Source organism: Camarhynchus parvulus, chromosome 1, assembly GCF_901933205.1.
Source record: "Camarhynchus parvulus chromosome 1, STF_HiC, whole genome shotgun sequence".
Taxonomy (NCBI): domain Eukaryota; kingdom Metazoa; phylum Chordata; class Aves; order Passeriformes; family Thraupidae; genus Camarhynchus; species Camarhynchus parvulus.
The window spans coordinates 93332588-93351125 of record NC_044571.1 but is presented as its reverse complement, the minus strand read 5'-3'; the positions used below and the strand labels follow the sequence as shown (position 1 = coordinate 93351125).

Sequence of the window (18538 nt, the reverse complement as noted above, 5' to 3'; positions counted from 1 at the left end):
ATCCTAAATGTATGCATTCTTTTGCTCTCCTCAAAACTCCTGCCCCAGTAACCCAAAACCTCCATCCCTGACCACCTTTCACATCCAAGGTTAAAGAAGCTCTCTGGAACTTCTGTTTGTTTGCATTTTCTACATCTGCAAAGGGAAGGGATTGTATCACCTGAGTGATGCCTTAAACATGCAGAAAAGAAGTAACGCCTTTATAATGAAAAGGTGAGCCTTCTAGGGAGAGAGGTCACGTCCCAGTAGTGATGTGCAAAGAAATGCTAAAGCCTCATTACTACTCACAGCTGTAGGGAGATCTTGTTCAACCCAGATGATAATTATGTGAAACAGAAAGACCAGGACAACTAAGGCATTTTGCCTGAAAACAGGAGCAGGAAAGCAGGAAATCTTTCCTCTAACAGTATCACAGATATTCACAGTTGGCTACAGTATTCTTACAACCTAATTCTCCAGCAAGACCCCATCTTCTAAACAAACGCAGAAAAAAATCTCCCTATTACCTTCTTTTCTCCCAACTCCTTAAAAAGTTTTCCATCCTATTCATCTTTTCATTTTAACTTTTCAAAATGTGTTTTAGCTCTTATGACTTGTTTTTCCAATTTTTATAAACTTTGCTCCAACCTGATGACTAATGGAAAAATGTTTTTATGGAAAAATTGAGAGCGTGATGCGCCAGATTCCATAACTCCCAGAAAAACTTTTACATAAGATTATTGATTTATATTACTTTCTTATTCCTGTATTCATTAATTTTAAAATGTGATTATGGTTATGAATCTGTTTTCTAATTGGACTAAACACACTGAAACACTTTCCTTGCAATCTAGATTTTAAAGATGTTAATATTTAATGCTTGGGCAAAAAGAGCCATGCTCATTATATGCCCTTTCCTTGTTTCTTGCTAGTAGCTAAAATTCTGATTAGGTATCTTCCTGATTTTCTTTTCCTTTATTTTGCCCTGAAATAGAAGACCAGTACTCCAGTACTCAAATTAGAAGGCAAGAAGTTGGTGTCTGTTTTTTCCACCTCTAGTAATGCAAAAAACCTTATTTTGTTGACTGGTATAAATTACTTGCTTCTGCAAGGATAACTCTTCAGACCTCTAGATACCACTTCATAGTCCTCTGCTATACCAAGACCAAATGTGCTTAAGAGCACCCACAGCAATGAAGTGCTCCCAGCACGGATTCAGTAAGCACACCCCAGGGATTTTCAGCTGGATGGCTCAAGCTTAAGATCACAAAATCATGGCCTAATGATGTTATTAATAATGAAGCATTGATATTCTCATTTTCATTCTGAATTAGGATTTATGGCAGTGTGAGGAAAACCCAGTATAAATTACATCTGAAGTTATCAATAGCTGCAGAAGAAGTGAAAAAGTGCAGACATAGCTCCTTCACCACTGGAAGGCTGACTAGATACTTTGTCTACTCCATATTAAATGCGTAAGACAGCACAGATGTGACTAGAAACAGGTAATGATGATGATATGATTTTTCTTTCTTTGTTAATGATCTACATGTGTTGTTTTGCTTGATGTAGTCAACAATTTACTCTCTGTATTTCAGAAACATGCACTGAGTTGACTCAGTATCTAGCATTTTAACACCAGGATACACCTTTTCTTTCCTTAGGTTTTCCCATACAGGGTTCACAACCATCTGTAGACGGATATATTAGTTATTCCTCCGCTACTGTCCTGCTTTTGTGTGGGAAACAGACATGAAAAGAGTTTTGCAAATGGCTCAGCTCATCAATGGCCATGATGGAATTTGGTGCAGTCTCTACCTTCCAGCACGCTGCTTTAGCTGTGATGCTTGCCTTGTTCTTCATAAGGGATGGCTATTTCCAGCATACATGCACTGTGCCTGTTTAACCTACCATAAACATGATTAAAAATATGTATGTGTTTGGACTCTGAAGTCCATCTTTTTGCTGTTTTTCCTGCTTTTTGTCTGGTTTGTCTGGGTTACAGGATTTTTTTGCTTTGCAGAGTCTGAATAGGGAGCTGCACCTGTTAGCTCTGTGATACCTTAGGGCTCTCTAGTCAACCATCTGCTTTTCAAAATCTATTTGTTCTCTCTTGGGCAACCAAGAAGGCATAAAATATGTTTTATCACCTCAATGCTGGAAGTGATCATTTACACTAGAAAAATATACCATGCCAGGTAGAATTTTGACTAAGAAAAAAAAGAAGAAAATTTCTGGTAGAAGGCAGGGAGAGGCAAAAAGAGGAGGTAAAAGATGAGAGAAAGGGGATGAACTGAGAGGAGACAAGCAGGAATAAAACTCACTTGCTTCCAGCAAAAGTCAACTTGATATGCTTTACTGTGACCCAGGGACTTTCTATTACATATTTCTATAACATGCCTCTTTATATCTGCAGAAATAAAAGATAAGATTTGACAATCTAAACGGAAAAAAGCTTTTTTTTTTGAGACAGTTTTAAGTGACTGCTGGTCTGGAGCTAGGGCCTGAAACACATGTTTCAAAGGAATGAAGTATTCTAGTACCACCCAAGGAACAGTCCCGGGCTTTGCATGCTTTTTCCAGTAAGAGTAGACCAATCACTGATTCATACCTCCATTATATCACAATTGTGCTTTTATTTGGCACCCTCTCATCTCTTGCAAGTCACTTGCAGATGGTCTACAAGCCACAGAACAAGCTGTACTTCCTTTCCATGTCAGCCATCTCTATCTTATGGAATCCTTCCAGTTTGCTGCACACAAGGTACAAGGATATTTCTCCATAGATACCTCTCTTCACTTCAAAAACCCTCACTTTCTATAGGATTCTGTAGCTAGCCTTTCCATTAGGAGAAATAAAGAAACATTTTGCACTTGATTTCATCTCCTGTAGCTTGATAAGCTCACAGAAGCCAACACAGGAAAGGAAATGGAGGGATTTAGTGGGGATGTTCTGGGCCTCACACTGAACAACAGGGGGTCCAAAGGAAATACTTCTGAGACTTCCATAATGTGGTTATGTAAGTTGCTGTCACGCCATCGCTTTGGGTTTTGCAGTCAGTGCTGATCACCCCGCCTCAAATAGGACAGAAGAGAAACAAAAAGGGTTCAGAGAGTAAAAGCCTCATTAAAACCCTCAAGAGCTTTTCATATGAGGAAAGTTTAGAAAGCGTCAAAATGACAAAGAAAACAAAGAAGACTGAATGTAGTGGAAGTGATATAAATATAACTGCACAGAGAAAATAAATCTGTCTTCCCAAGAAAAGGGGGGACAGTCATTAAAAGGCAGAACACTAAAACCAATTAAAAGGATTTTTACTTTTCATTCACATGCTATATAATAAACTTGCAGTACTCTGTACCCAAAACCCCAGATGGGCCAAGATTTTACCAGTTTAAAAAAGACTAATTATTGCAATAATAATAAGAAAGGTCTTTATAATAATAAATACAATATAATTGCAGAAATAGCATAATACTGAATAAATAGCATATCCACAATTATGGTACAATAAACTATAGACTAAAAACTGCCCATGTTTAAAGACATAAGTCAATTTTAATTTGATACCTATTAATGAGAAATTATCTCTGCGTTAAAACTTAAACCACCATTAATCTTTACGGGGAACTTGGCAATTTTTTCTGAAGGGTCTGATACTGTGACGCTTTCTGTGTGGCTTTCCAGAGCTGTGTCTCCAACACACATATGCCCCCATCAATCAAGTGTTCAGCCTGTTCACCACTCCTGAACATATTCAGTACAATCAAAATAAACCCCCTGTAAAATCAAGGGAACATGTCTGCTCTTCAGGAATACGTGCTGTTTTCATTTCCTTGTGAGAAGTGAGATTGCTTTAGCTATTACTTTTTATGCACATGATAAAGTAGGGAGAAGAAATGACGGACAGCATTCTGTTGGTTTGATAAAAAATGGCAGTGTTACAGTTTTATTTGATGATTAAGATGTGAGTAAGAGTCATATTTTAAGACAAAGTATTCTTAACCACCTATACATCTCCATGCCCTTTTTTAGTATTAGAAAATGAATTTTGCATGTGGAATAAACAAAAAAAAATCCTCTGTAAATTTGAGCCAGCTCCTGAAGAGTCAAATGAGCCTCCTGTGTTATGGATTTCTGTCAAGAGTTTTGTATCTGATGTATAATTTTGGGTTTAATTATGAGGCCACTTGTCCCACAGAGAAGCTGTTAAAACAACTTTTTCCCTTTAAACAGCTGTCTACTTAAAAAAATGTGGAAGCTCGGGTATATTAGAAACTTTCACCCATTAAACTTGGCTAAAAGTGGTGAAACTTGGGAGGGAAAGGAGTACAAAACAGGTAGGCAAACTCCGGACAGGAGGAAAGAGAGTGGGTTCCCAAAAGTCTCATTTCCCTAGGGAGCCCCACCTAGGGAAGCCCAGGGGATGCAGGCAGTCCCTAGGAGTCAAACTTACAAAAAGTTCCTTCCCTGCAGCATCTCATAAGCCTTCCTCCAGTGAATCCAGCGTGGCAATACAAGCACATACAGGCAGTAAGTTCCTGCCCCACATTAAGCTGATGTGTAGTCCTTTAATTAGAGGCACCTCCATAAAAGCCAGCACCCATTTAAACGAAATAAAACTGGGCCATATACTTTTTCCCAGCTTGTTTTGTTTCCTTGTCTGTCGATACCTCTGTGCTGACAGAAAAGCACACACTGCAGCCTGCCTACAAGACTGTCCTCACTTCCCCAACTTTCAGACGAAATAGAGCTGTGAAACCAAAACATCAGTTCTATCGGAGGCAGAGCAAAGTAGCAGTCCTGTAAAGGATGGCAATCTAAAGCTTTAGAAGAAATATAGGCAGTAATGCACACATTCTTACCTGCACAAGTCTGCACCATCAGCCTTTGAGAGGTTTTTTTACATCTACTCTGTAACGATGCATTTTTTGAAAATGGTTCTAGTGCTCAGGAATGCCAAGAATTTAGGAAGAGAGCCACAGCTTAAGAGAGCAATTATTTGCCAGTAAATACTCAATTTGCTTGTCCTGTGATTTTTCTTCTCCTAACTCGCCCTCTCCATAATCCGTCTCTTGCTGCGTCATGAGCACAAGAAGTCTTTTCTTCATAGCATAACACTTCAGTTTGCTATTTTGTTAGCATTAATTAAGAATTCCCTCTACTGGTCATTTTCTATACTCTTACAAACAGCACCTTGAGCCCCGGACATTAGAAGGCAGTGAGTCAGTGTGTGGGATTCAGCCACCATTTATAAACACCTTCAACCACATTCACCCAGTTTACAATATTCAGGACATCTCAGCTGAATTACTGCTTTGTGTCCAGTTTGTATTCAGATGGGGGCCATATGTTCCTTCATGTATTAGAGCAGAGCTCATTAGCACTGCTCCAGTCACGCCACAGCAAACATTTTTTTTTTCTATCTTGCCTCCATTTTAACCTGATTAAAAACATTTTCTCCAGGGTAGGTTTCTGGAAAGGAACTGCTCAAATCCAAAGTACTGTTAAAAAGGATATGTGTAATTTTAAAATTAGTTTTAAATTAAAATTTGCTGAAAAAAACCCTCAGTTGTTACTTAGGATTAAACTGCTTACTAAAAGCACCTTCTAAAAATATGGAAGAGTCTTCACAAAAACTCTGTTGCAGTAACCACAAGGGCTAAATATTCAGTGAGCATACAGACCTAGCTCTCCCATAAGGATTTAGGCACACAGCCTATTTTTAAAGAGGGTATGTATGTATGCATCTGTGCAAGCACCATCGTACAAGTAGATTAACACCTTACAATAATGGGGAGAGTGGGTGTAGTTAGAAATCTGGATGTGCAAATTGTATTTCCTAAGAAATTTTGTGTAGGCAAGTCCCATTCTGCTCAATCAACAGTAGGCAGAGAAATACTATATTTGGAAAAAATTCATAAAATACAGAAGGAGTGACTTGAATCGCACATTAATTGCTAAATGAAAATCTAGGTTCTGAAATACAAAACAGGAACACCCATATTGGGAGCAGAAGAAAAAAAATTATACACCTGGGATTGAACAGTATGATAAAGACTCCCTTTGAATCCATTTTAGGATAGAAGTGCATCGTCTGTTAAAATCACCCTGGGTCTGGCTACTTCTTACATAAGTGAAAACAACTTTTGGGCCCCAAATTGAAGTTTAACATCACATCATAAATGTTTCACTGCGTTTAGAAGAACTGTGTGCATTTCATATGGTGCAGTGATATTGTAGAAAAGCATGGCATTCCCACAAATCCACACGCTCGTATGATAAAATGTGTTAACAATTCCTTGCATACAAATAAGCATTTCAAAACAACATGTTCAGAGCACAAACTATGTCAGAGGCATCAAACAACCCCTAATAAAATGCATTTATGTTATGCATATCCTATATCTACTGTTAAGAAGCAGGTAAGTTAGAAACATACTGAACCCACTCAATCATCTTTAGGAATATTGTACATACACATATTATACACACTCTCCTACAGTGCCATATGCCCAAACTGATTTTGAGTTCATGTTAAAAACTATTTAACTTTTCTCCCTCAACACCTAGGGTCCATTTTACTGGGGCACTGACTATGCCCTCCACAAAAGACAGCACTCTCAAAATCCAAAATAGGATGGGGAAAACCCCACTTCAAGAGGACTGCTCCCTTCTTTCCTAAAACTGATTTTCCTCTGACAGCTCTAAAACCAGTGCATAAATAATATATCCCATGGGTAATATACCTACCTACACAAGTGCCTTGGAAACAAGAGAACTTCCAAGAGCCCAGGTAGGGCCCATCCTGGATGCTTTGAAGTAGCCAAGAGTTCAAGGTTGAGGCTTCAAGAAGGCAGCAGGGGACCTGGCTCCCCGATGCTCATTTGTGAGGAAAATACACTCAACTTCAGCTAAAGAGCTATATGTGCTATTTGTACATAAGATTAACTGTTTTCCCTTAGGCTTTGAATTACACTGCCATAAATAAAGCGATTCAGACTTAAACCTGACTATGGTCAAGTTTATGTTATGCATAATTTAAGAAGAGGGCAAAGAAGAGTAGATCAGTCTTAGGAGGTACTTTCAGGTTAGATTTTCAATATTTAGATGAGAATCTGAAAATGAAACTTTAAATCAACTCTAAACAAAATTAAAGTACATTAAAGAAAATGGAAGTGGCAAGTATAATTCTGCTGTTAAGGTTTAAGAGAGAAAAGTAAATATGAACAAAAAGAAATTTAATTTTTGTAAATAACTGTAAGCAAGCAGAGTTTGTTGCAATATTTTGTAATAAATAACTCTTTCTGAAAAAATGGATATGGGCTTCCCAATTTTTCGTTGTCTTAAAATTACGTGCTTCCACATTAATATACTAATTTGCCTTTGCAGAGCAGAGCTTTTGAAAGAAGAGCTGACACACTTAATAGGGACAATTGGGTTAAAAGGGAATTTCCTGGATAAAGTCAGAACATAACAAATTCTTACTTATCCAGTGTAGTTAATGTAAAATTATACTCTTCTCAACAGGGACTGCATGGTGAAAGGGATATCTGGTTTGTTTAGGAGGTGCCCCCATTAACTGGATTTTTTTTTTTTTTTAATGCTCTAAGCAATCAGCCAGTACAGCCAGACATTGTCCTCAGGTAACCCCACACAGCTGCCTCCAGTGCAAAACGCTGTCACATCTCAGACTTCATAGGCTGTGATCCGCTTCCTTCCTTCCTTCCCGCTGGTCCCCCGGGGCCGTCAGCGCAGCCCAGCGCAGCGCAGCGCAGCGCAGCCCAGCCCAGCCCAGCGCAGCCCAGCCCAGCCCAGCCCAGCCCAGCGCAGCGCAGCGCAGCGCAGCGCAGCCCAGCCCAGCGCAGCGCAGCCGAGCGCACCCAGCCCAGGGCAGCGCAGCGCAGCCCAGCCCAGCTCAGCGCAGCGCAGCGCAGCCCAGCCCAGCGCAGCGCAGCCCAGCTCAGCCCGGCCCGGCGCTCCCCGCCTGCCCGCCCGCGACCGGGCGCTCTGGGGCTGCCGGAGCCCGGCCCGGCGCAGCGCGGTCCCGTCCTGAGGCGCCTCTTGGGGCAGGAATCCCTCCCAAAGCCAGCGACACAAACCCGACTGCGTGGCCGCTCCGCCGGCTGAACCCGCGTTTGTTTCCCCCCGCTCGCAGCACCTATTTGCTTTCACTTTCAAAGGTACTTTTATTACCCAAAGCTGGACAGGCGTTCTGCAGCGTTTTTTTCTAGCAAGGGAAAATCTCTCTCGAAACAACTTAGTGCTTTTGTTTCTGTGTCACAAAGGCTCCCAGCACTACCATCTCCATCCCATCTCCACATTAGACTAACTCTCAGCATTCTCTATGTAATGTGTACCACAACATTAGACACAGATTAGCATCTTTACCTACTTAGAAATGAAGAAATCAGAACTCTGAACAATAAACTTAAAGAAATCATTAATTTTGAGGAAAAGAGAAGAGCAAATTAAGCCCACACTTAGGTATGCTAACCTGGTAACATAAAGGATTCAGCTGGTCCTGAACAGTTAAAATTCAGCTGCTTAATGATACATTTTTTCCCAGGTAAATTCCTACTGAAATCAACAGACAAGCTTCTGGACAGTAACACTGATACAAACCCGAGCTACTTCTACTAAAATCCCAGAGATTTAGAAAGGTGCGATCATGCCCCAAACCTGCCCCAAGGCGGCGATGCCTTAGGGAGGACTAACGAGATGATTAGTAAGAACCAGCTTGCTGTAGAAAGCTTTCCACTGGAAAGCTGTCTCCTGGCAGACACCAAGGTCTCCTGCAGTTGAGTGGGGAGATAAAGGTTGTCACTATTCCCATTAGCAGTGTTAAGAAGCTAAGAAGGTGCGTGGTGACATGTCTCTCAATCCAAGGACAGCACAGGAACTTATTTTTTATTTTGCTCTCCGCACTGACAGGATATTCTCACTAAATAAACCTTGTCATTTATTTAGTAAAAAAAATTATAATTATTCATTATAATATCATGGATCTTATAACCAATTTTCTGTACACATTCAACAATAGATTATTCCACAACATGGCAATATGATGTAACTTAGGTCAGGCGTGGAGGCGTAGTTTGTAGAGGCTGTTACTAAGTGACAAAGGAATTTAGGGCATCAGTGAAAAGGTTGCATTTGTTAACTGTTCATTTCCAAACAGTGGTGGCTCCAAGGGAGTTGCCTTTTTTTTTTTTTGGTTTTTTTTTTTTAATGGAATTTCCTGCCTACCTCTACTGAAAGTTGCTGGAGAAGAGCTGGTCAGGTATTTTGGTGAAAGAATAATTCTGGGAAGATTTTACAAGCAGACATCACTGATGTAAAGCTCCAGCCTCTGCTATTTCACAAATTTGGGGTTTTTTGTTTTGTTTTATACCTCTCCACTTAGAGTTCATGCAGCACAGTTATTTCCAGTTCAAATATAAAAACTCACTAGGAAAAAACCTGTAATACTCTATCCTATCAGACTAATAATACACAGCTTATGTGCCATTTAAGTCAGAATTGCTTTCCCCTAGTGAATGGTGGATAAAATCGTTCTAGACTGCAGCAGATGGAACTGGAAACTTTGTCTTCCTATTTGTATCTGGGGCACATACGATCAGCCTGTGTGAACAAGGTTACAGCAAAACATGTAAAAAGAAATGTATCAGAGACACAATACACCATAGAGGTAGCTCTACACTGCTGCTCTAAAACAACCACTTTCACTCTGCAAAGGTTATCAAAAACTCCAACTGAGCCAGGCTGGGCAGGCTCACTCGCTACCCTGCAAGGGTGAGAGGAGCACGCAGAAGTCTCCTCTGTGCCAAGAGCCTTATGAACAGAGGGGGAGATGTGGACATTTCCCAAAGCAGCTGCTGACAAGGTGTGCTTCGGAAGGAGCGGAGAGGCCTGGAAGCGTGGATAATGTTCTGAGGGACCTTCAGGACCACGTGCTGTGAGGAAAATCCGGCACTGTGGCATGGGCTGCGAACCCGATCCACACGCGCATTTTTCCGTACTCACCACCAGAGCGTAGCTCTATCTCCAAAGTACCTCTGCAGCAGGGAAAGAGCATCCCCTTCCTTTTACAGCTGGGGAATGTAGGCACAAGTATATTATTGACTTTTCCAAGGTTACTGAGCCAGACAGGAGCAGCCGGATCTTGGTCTGGTCTGCTGATCAGAGCCTTAATAACACCAAGCAATCCTCCCTCCAGCTTCAAGGCCACAGCGTCTGCGGTTTAGTATTTTCACAGAGGGCATAATCTGGGCACACGTAAGGATGTGCAAGACAGGAAAAAACCTCTTGTTTGATCTTCACAGGAAACCTTAGCCCTGAAGTAACCTTGAGGTAACAGAAATAATGAAAACCATGATTTTTACTTGCAAGTTTAACACACGAGGTTTGAAGGTCATCAGAGTGGTTTTGTCTCTGAAGTGAAAACTGGTGTTTTTACACTATGCTTTCAGCACAGTGGTTTTAAATTATCTCTGCAAAGACGGATACAAGCAGTTTGTTTACCAGGTTAGGAACTGAGGAAAAAAAAATTAAAAAGATTTAAAACTCCCCTTGGCTTAATTACCCTTAACATTTTATTCATTTAATCAAAGAAAAAAAAAAAATCATGGTGGCTTTTTTTTAACAGCAGAGTCAAACCAACTGGAAAATTCACCTCCTACAAGAAATTTTGAAAACTCCAGATAGCAATATGCTAGAGAAACATCTTCAGCTGCAGACAGAACTGTATTGTAATGAAATCTTAGATTTTGACTTCCTATCTCTTGTTTTCTCCACAAGACAGGGAAAACAGTTGGATTTGAGTATTGGTTTAGACCTTCCCATGGGAAGGACCACTACATATGATACAGACATACAGAATTATATGCCTGCAAATTTATTTTGCAGACTACCTGCACACATAAACACATAAAAGAAATTATGATAAAGTTAGACAGTATGACTATTTCTTTAAAATTATTTTTCCCTTCCCTAATGCATGTTTCTAAGTTATATAAATAGCTACAAATTAATTTCAGAAGCGGGGATTTTTTTTTTTCAAAACATACAAGAAGCAACAGCAATGCTGGAAATGGACTGGAGCTGTGAGGTCCTCATTCTGCATCTTCATGGCACCTTTCTGGGGCCCCAGCGATCTTCTGTAACCACTGGGAAACAGTGATTTTTATATCTAGAGATCAAAGGGGCAGGATCTGTTCTCTGGGGACATGAAGTCCTAATACCCGCTAAAACTAAATGCTCTTAAATTGCTCACTGTGGGGAACTTGGAAAAGAGACTTTGTTTTGCACCATTTATAGTGCTCTGCAACCAAAAGATTTTGGAAAAAACCAAAAAACACAAACATAAGTTGAGAGAACTGTTCCAGACCTCATCCTAAATTGACATTATACAGAAAAATAATAAAATGGACATAGATCTCTTTCATATCAAGATTTCAGTTTTATTTGGTTCTATTTAAACACGTATTTTGCTGTGGCAAACTGTGTTCTCTCTGGTCTCTTAGACAGTGGGTTTCATGCATTCTTGCATATATTTGAACTTTTGATCGTTTTCCAAAATTTCACTGCTAGTATCCTAGGCAGCCATCAGTGGGCAGTGATATGGGTCATTCTAGTTCAGAATTAAAAGGAGATGAGTGTGACTGATCCTTTTTCTCAAGGCCAAATCTTATAACAAATCATCTGGAGAACTGCCAATGACTTCAATGAGACCAGAAATTGTCCCTACTGTTATCTAAAAAACTTCATGTGCCATATGAGAAAATCAGGATGCAAATTCTCCAGCCAGATTAGACTCATTCTCCTACAGACTAGGAAAAGGACAATCAGACAAAAGAGAAAAGGGAGAGACTGCAGACTTCACTGATGCCTATATGCTATTGCTCATCACATTCCAAAATAGATGGAGGAAAAGCAGAGAAATGTGAGTAGTGCTGCATGAGTTCTTTCTGAGCAAAACTGGAAATATTACTCTTTTTTCAGTACAATTTAGAACAGGTTTTATTATCTAAATAATGTATAAGTAAATATAATATACAAATACAAATGGCTGCTCTTGTTGTAATCCTTTATGCTTTGCTTCTGGCAAAGAGTGAATAGAAGAAAATAAAGCTGGAATATAAACAACTTATTAAGTGATTTTTTTTTTTGTTTTTTTTTTTTTTTATCAGAAAGTGACAGGACAAGGGAAAACCCCATGCTTTTGTTCCCTTTTTTGAATTTCATGCTCTGGAAAGATGTCAGTACATCTACACAAGTATGCATGTGCATGTATGTATGTCGGATTTACTAGAATGGCAGGGAAGAAAATGAGGTGATGTCAAAAGAAGCCAAGAATCTGGGACTTTGAATTCCCTGACTTCAGTAGTGTTTCAAGGACTTGCAATGTGACAGATACTGGCATATTGTGTCTTGCTGTGAATGAGGGGTCGACTGAAGCTTTAGAGCGTCTCTGTTCCCAAAGAGGAATACGCACAGCTCATGAGGCACATCTGAAAGCTTGGGATGTGATGAGGCATTCTTGACCCCTCCCTTTCCAGCATGCAGTGCTCACCCCAACGAATGCCTGGCCTTTTACTGACCTTTAATTTCATAACATGCTCATGTTGACAAAACACTTCAAAATGAGATCAACACAGATAGGTAGCTTGTGCTGTGACACAGAAAAGAGTTTTCAAAAGCAGGGGAGCAGAGGAGATAGGCAATAGTGGCACACATAATGGGAGCTACATGTTCAGCTGTTTGCATGTGGGGCTATCATCTCCAAATACTGCATTATACTATTAAAGCATCTTTTTCCTTTTTTTTTTTCTCTAAAAGCCTATAAAACTTTAGGGTTTTTTTTCTTTTATTTTTCTTTTTGCTGGGGCTTTTTGTTAGTTTTGTTTTTCAAATTTCATTTTAACTAGTCCCATAGTCCACTCAGTTCTATTAGGCAGCCACCTCTAAGTCAAAAGACAAAGGCAGATGGAAGATGGAAAGAGTTTGAGAGGAGAACCAGAAAGAAAGAATTTCAAATTTGAGCTTCAGATCTCATAAATATCCATTTTAGCAAAGTTACCTTGTCTCACTGCTCTTTAAATTTCAGGGCAAATACTTAGAGTGATAATTTAGCCTCAGAATGTTTGTATTAAACAGGGGCCTCCTGCTCTCAGGTTTCTATAGTTTACAACAAAGAGTTTATTAAACACAACTCTTTCTGTCTGACATTCAAATCCATCTCTGCAACACACTCTCCTCTGGATTTGCGCCACCGAATGAAATGCTTTGGAAAAACAAAATAAACCAAAACCCTGCTGTGGAAACAGGACAAATCTAGTTTCACATCCCCTGCAGAGAGAGAAACAAGACGGAAGTAAAAAGCACCAAATGGAGCTCATAAAGCTTCACTCTGATCTCAGCCTCCACATTCTGGCAGAGAGCACTACCTAAGAGATGTGCTCTGCTTCAAGTGAGAACAGCCTCTGATTGCACCGTGAGCACAAAAATATATTGTCTGTGAACAATTACCCTGAACAAACTCTGAATAAGGGAAATCTGACTACAGAATAAGGGAAAATGTGGTGGGAGGCAGGCTAATTGTCCCCCTCCCTTGCCAAGACCTTATCTTGCACGCCAGCCATCTGTAGTAGCTGTGCCTGCAACTACAGTTCTGTGCGTTACACTGAACTTCCTTTCCACAAACTGCACCACAATGAGGTGCAATCATCTTGCCCACCAGACACCATCCACCACAGAAGGGAAGTGATTTGAGTGCTGTAACAAAACCAGTTCTTGCTGTATGTTCATTTTATCACTGGTAGTTGCTCTTATTCCTTCTAATATTCCATGCAGCAATGCACAAGTGGAAGGAAACTCATCCTAACCCACAGGTGCTATGGGCAGTCAGTGAGGCTGGTGTTAAAATTCACTACTTCTTTCTCTGCCAGCATATCTACAAATAAAAAGAATTTATTTATTTGGAAGTCATTGGCTAAAATAGGAGCATATTCTGAACACTGTGAGACCAACATGACAGAAGGAGAAAAATGCACACCTTGGTACAGGCTTTCTCCATTCCTGGATCCTGGACATCTCCTCTTTAATTACATATTGAGGACAATCAGCAACCTAGAAAGTGCATGGTGGGTCAGGACTCTTTTTCAGGTTTTTGGTTTGTTTTCTACTTTTATACAGAATCCATGTGCACTTTGGTACATATACAGGTAGGCTGTAAAAAAACAAAGCACACTAGACACAGGGAGGCCACGTGGTGATCAACCAAGTTCTCACCTTGCTTGTAAAACTACTCTGAAATTCAGGTAGGAAACAGCTTTTTCTTCATGAGAGCACAGCAGAATGCTCTGCCCAAATATGGGAGTTTCTGTAACACAAAGCATTGCTGACAGCTTTCTTGTGAACCCCCTATGATCACATTCACTGCTGGGACTTTGAGTTGGCTTTATTAGTATACAGGGCACTCTGCACATATCACTGGGCTTTTACTGCAAGAACATCTCCCATGTCATATGACACTCTCTGTTTTAGACTTTAGCCCTTTATTCCTTCAGAATGCAATGTTCTGCTGCTATTTCTCCTTTTTTTGTTGTTGTTGTTAATTAATTCATTTGAGACTATTCCTTAAATTTTCTTTGTAATGCCTTTTTTGTGGGGGTCTATTAGTGACTTCTAAACCTGCATAAAACTGTCACTGATTTAAAGTTTTTGTTACCACACATGTATGAACCTGTTTGCACTATATGTGCACATGCATGTATGTACATGTGCATGTGTATGCATGGATTAAAAAAAAACAAACCAAAAATCCTTTCCAACAGCATCTTCCTCCCTCCTTCCTTCTCCATTCTGAGCAGGTTCCCGCTATCAACTGCTGGAGTGTGCTCACTCTACACCTAGAGCTATAATTATTTTGCTTTAATTTTACAAAACCTTTTGTTCCATTCCCACGAGCCCACCTGATCCTTATATTACACTTGCTCTATTAAAACACTCATGCAGAACAAAGCACAGTTGTACTGATTCATAAGTAACTCACCCCCCACCCCCTCTTTTTTCTTTCTACTAGGCTCATGCATCTTTCCAAAGATTCATGACACTGTCCCTGATACCACTCCATGGTCCCATGTTTGCCTTTTTCTCCTTTCTTTAAAACCATTATTTTTATGTGCTTAGGGTCCAATTACACCATTGTGTGCTGCTGTTTTGAATTGCTGTTGTTCTCAGTCATTTTATGGTTACGCTCTTTGGCACAACCAATATAGTGCAGAGGGTGTTATGGAATTTATTTCTTGTAATCAGAGTCTAGAATTCATTTTTGTTATTATTCATATTCATAGGGTACAAGCAGCAGGGCTAGCTCTACATTTTCTCAAGACAAGCCAAAGGCCATTTCTGGCCAGCCTCTGACACCAGCCTCCCCTGTTTGCAGAAAAAGGGCCCAGCAGCAGCTCAGATCAAGCTGATCACTATTATTTGGGCATGGCCTGCATGAACCACTTGGCTTTACAGAAGACCAAAGACACTACCAACACTTGTAATAGGATCTTTACAGAGGCACTGGTCATTTCAGATTTTAAAAAAAACAAACCAACCTCTCATAAATTAATGCTGAAAAATGGAAGGACACAGTACAGTCTGTCAGTAAAGATGGGAATAATTAAAGGGCTGTTTCATCTTCTTGTCCTGTACAACTTCCTTGAGCCGAGACAGCCTTCATTTTCTGGCTTATAAAGCATTAAGCATTTTGTTAGGGCTAAGCAGCAGATAAATAATCATCAGCCAGAACAGTGCATGTGAAGGCAGTGCTAGCAAAAAGCAAATAAAACCAGAAGGTAGACACCTTCGAAAGATGGAGAGCAGGACATTTTGTGTGCTCTACTGAACACCAGAGAAGGTAGGTGAGCACAGGCCAGGCAAAGGGGTGAGAGAAGACAACAAGAAGAAGGAAAATGGGGTGTGTGTATGTTTTTCTGGGTGACATGTAACAAGGGTGAATACCAATGCTTTGTAGCAATTAAAGAGAACAACAGGAAAAAAAGGGGAATGTGGCAAGGCATAGAAGAAACACATCTGTACAGGGTACAACTGAAAGTTGCAATTTACCAAAGAATAACCATTCTGCACATTTTATGTAGCATGTCAAATCTATCAGATTTTTCCCTTATTAAATCATCATTCTACAGCAACAATCATTCTCTCAATCAATCCCCCGTGTTAACAACTCTTAGTAATGACTAACTTGGCAGGAACTGATGTTTACATATATTTTAAAGTCCTGAGCACTGTTCTGTATTTTTTGGATGCTAAATTTCCTTTACATTTTGTCTCTTATTTTTTAACCTGTTTTTAAAGGATGGATGCATTCAATTGGAAAATAAAATTTTGTGACACACACTCAGATTATGTTAGTTCAGGAAATTGGCAGTGGGATAAGAACAAAACCATTCACCTTCTGATTGCTGATTCAAATCTAGCCCAAGTGAGATAGTCACAGAAGCTAGAAGCCTCCCATGGTGGCTTTGTGATTTGAGATTACTTTTCATGAATCTCAATCCACTTTAGGCCAAGAACCAGAATCACAAATCCACTGCCTGAATGAGCATTAAGCGGCACCACTGCACACAGTAACAAGGGAGATGCCAAAAACCAGCCTGGTTCTGGGGACAAACTTCCAACCTTATCCTAGGAAACAATCATTAAAAAGCAGGGTATTTTGTTCCACACAAATATGGAGCAAAGGAAATGTATCTATCTACCCACCAGAAAATACCCCCTTGTAGTCACATCAGCTGGTTGTTGCAACATTTGCCTGAGGTGTCTTATGTTGCGGCCCTGTATCACTTGAGAGTTGAGAGAGGGAGGGCAGGAGGAGAGAATACAGCAAAGGTTTTCCATCATAAGCCTTGAGGAAGAAGCAGAAAGCTCATGCAGTCCTTAAGCCTTAAAATCAAAAGACCCTCAGCTACTGAAGGCTTTGGTCACTATTTGCTCCATTTTCCCTGCCTAGGTAAAAGACACAAAGGAGGCATTTAATTTTGCAGAAGACCAAACCTAAGGAGGGTTGTGTTGCACTTTTTATTTTATTTGGGACACGGCTGATTAACGAATCTATTAGCAAAGCCATTTCACTAAACAAACATCCTATAGCACACAACAAAATAGTGATGCTCAGGCATATTTCCCATGCCTCCTTCTTCTAGGGAGCATGAATCATTAAAATCACTTGGGAATTAGCTATTCTGGCTTCCTCCCTCAGATTCATTTGCTAACCTGAGAGAGGTAAAGATCTCAGGACTCACGAGTAGATTTAAGTTTTTCCACTGTCTGTGCTGAAATGGAGCCAATGCAGATTCTACCTTCAGATCGGCACTCAGGTGCCTCTATGAGCGCAGATCTGAAGGTAGAATCTACATTGTTATGTTTCACTTCACAGTTGTGATCTTTATTCCTTAGAAACAGCAAAAATGCACAGCTGACACACCATGTTTGCCTGCAACTCGGAATTGTTCTTCAGTGGCTGTAGCTTGGACGTGCACTTGACTATGCAAAGGGAAGTGAGATGAGGAAAAGAGCTGCCTTTTAAATGGTCAAATATTGCTAATTTTACATGGGATTTTTGGGAGCAAGTAGTTATTATCAAAGTTTTCAGAGACATTACTGTACAGAGTATTCATATACAGAGAAAATTATTCATGTACAGAGAAAAAAAAAGTTGGTGGGAAGGTTCCCCATTTTCTCCTTCCCTTGTTCTTCATTAATTTTTTTCCATTTCTCTTTTTGGCAAGAAGAAAACGGAGGACACTGACAAATGGGGGGAAAGAAAAAAAAAGTATTGATTTGATGATCCTTGCCCGAAATAAAATTTTTGAGGAGTATCCTTACAGATTGTAAAGTATAACTGTAAATACAAACACATGTAAATGCTTCTATGACATAAATTTCCAGTAAAATGTATAAAAATTCTAAATATACCTAAGCAGACAGATTAAGTACAGTTAAAAATTCAGCTGCTAAACTGGAAGAAGCAGACAAACAATAGTAAAACTATTAATAATTTGGAAAAAATCACATCTTTTATATGAATTTAAAACTTAGGACGTGACACAGAGAATGCTGATTTAATTTAGGAGTCATAAGGTTAATAATGCTGATTCACTGGCAGAGAATTCAAATACATATTGCATCTTCCTAAACCTTTTAAACTGTTTTGAGTATGTTTTGGGGAGGCTCTGGAAGGAGCCAACTTGTCAAGGGAACCTGTATCTGAGTGAAAGCCAGTGTGCAGTACATGACTCAAAATCATAAATTACATGCATTAGATGCATTAGTCTGGCAGAGCAAGGAACCACTATTTCAGGGGACAGGTATGGCTTCACTGAAAATAAAAAGAAGTAATTTTCAGAATATGCAGTATACAACTTCAGCTCTCATTTAACACGAGCTTTATGAGTTTTTATGGACAATGACTACACTTCACGAAAGCACTTGTGGACTTGCTCAGGGTTTTCAGGAGAGCTGAAAGCTCCAGGAATCAGAGAGA

At 39.9% G+C, this 18538-nt stretch overlaps 1 protein-coding gene across 5 annotated transcripts in view; it reads right to left on the bottom strand.

Moving 5' to 3' along the window:
* The window catches only part of ZBTB20 (zinc finger and BTB domain containing 20), a 445196-nt gene that overhangs the window by 280720 nt on the left and 145938 nt on the right, over positions 1-18538 (bottom strand). Inside the window, exon 1 of one of the 5 annotated variants that reach the window (XM_030956022.1) lies at positions 4845-7650. The exons of the other annotated variants lie outside the window; for them this stretch is intronic. The gene's annotated coding sequence lies outside the window, so the exon portion shown is untranslated. Of the gene's footprint in view, positions 1-4844; positions 7651-18538 lie in introns of those variants that run through there. 5 annotated transcript variants of the gene reach the window in all.